Below are 1,861 nucleotides of genomic sequence, written 5' to 3'. Positions count from 1 at the left end.
GAAATACGAAGTTGCGCAATAAAGGGGCGGACCCCACCAAGGAGTTTGGACGAAAAAACAGAGGAAAGGAGCTGGTGGATAAAATGAATACTAAGTTTGGGTTGATAAAAAAGGCACGTGGATATTCTATTTGCTCAATTAAAGACCAGGCAGTGTAGTTTGCTGCCCAAATTCTAGTCAGGAAGATAATGAGGAAATGCCACACTGAGGAAGTTCTGGTGCCAGTAGTTTCGTTGGCTACATAGTGCATGAAGGGGGTGTTGTACAACTAGGTGCAGTGCCTATGTAAACAATTCCTAGTGAACTACCACAAAGCATAGGAGGAGAGCTAGGAATTTCACTATTCCTGGCTCCTGTTGCTAATTTTATTAGTAGCCTGGCGACTGCCGGAGGATAGTCAGTTTCTTCCACATGAAGAAGATTTACCAGAGGCAGCAAAGTTCACTTCATTATGATCGATGAAGGATCCGGAGAGGATCATGGAATCAAAGTTTTTTTGGATACTTGTTGAGATGGACCTACGCATAGTAATAAGCCAGTGGACCTTCGTGGAGTTTAAAGCCGACTTCCATAATGTCTCGATCCAGGCGAGGCAGGACCATAAGCAGATCTGGCACAAGTTGCCATAACTAGTTTCAAAAACACATGTGTAGGAAATTGTGGGGAGTTGGCCAAAAAATTGGTGGAAACCCATGGATTTTAGCATAGGTACAAGTCAAGGTGGAGAAAGCTCTGCTGCATAGATGATAGTTACGCAAAAACGAAAAGAATAAGCATAGGAAGTGGCGCGAGCATTGGTCGAGCAGAGAAATAAAGAAGCTACTACTAAGGTAGCTAATGAAAAAGAGCGCCCTGAGAAAGCATGTGCTGAAAAAGAGTGCACCAAAAAGCAGGACACAGTGGAAGTCAAAGCATCGGCTTCCTAACATACCGAGGAACACCAACTATTCAAGCAGGGTGGAGACGATGGGGATGAGAAGTGTAATTCATTCACATTGAAGAAGCGGAGTAAGGAGACAGTTGTTGGGCCAAGGAAGAAGCACAAATTAGAGAAGCAAGCGTGCATTGACCCTATGGTCCTCACATAAGGGGAACTCGATGAAATTGGGATAAATTTAGGGACACCACAATAGATTTGTGCCAATAGTTTGAGTAGCAATACATGCAGACACTAGGGAGTGTCAAGAAGGATCTGCACAAGATGCAGATCCAAACAAGCAGGATTCAAGTGGGTGTAGGGCAAGCGAGCGGGGTGCAAGAAATCCTAGCATAAGGAAGTGAGATCACATTGGAGATAGAACAAACTCTAAACATCATAGTCATCCCCTTACTAGAAGGATAATTTTGCATGTAAATGGAGGAATATCGTGCTCTACTGGGCACAATAAAAAACATAGGGGAAAACTTAGTCATGCTGCCACTTTAGACCCTCCATGCGCTTCATTAGGGGGTCTCGGACAAGATTTGAATCAAAGAGAAGCGTGCACTTAAAGTAATCAGTGAGGTCAAGGTAAACAATGAAAAAATATTCACTGAGAAGGCTCAGGCCCTAAGAGCTAGAAGCATGAAGTCGGAGGCTAGAAGCAACAGTTACACAAGCATGTAATTCCGTCCTAGAGTTACATATTCCAGAAGATGTCACAGCTACAACAAAGATCAGGAAATTGGCTACTGTAATCTGAGAATCAAAATATGAGATAGGCAGAGTCACATTTGACTTCTAGATGAAGATATCAGAATTACAGTTGAAGCTACAGTCGACTACTCCACTAGAGGCCAGGTAGCAGCACGATGTAGCTATAAAGGAGCACATGAATACTCTAGAGAATGTAGTCAAAGGCTGTGACTTCCTTTTTAACAA

This window comes from Pinus tabuliformis, chromosome 7 (assembly GCF_031772625.1).
Source record: "Pinus tabuliformis cultivar Carrire ecotype Pingquan chromosome 7, CPIR1, whole genome shotgun sequence".
NCBI lineage: Eukaryota > Viridiplantae > Streptophyta > Pinopsida > Pinales > Pinaceae > Pinus > Pinus tabuliformis.
Note: the sequence above shows the minus strand (reverse complement) of the source record.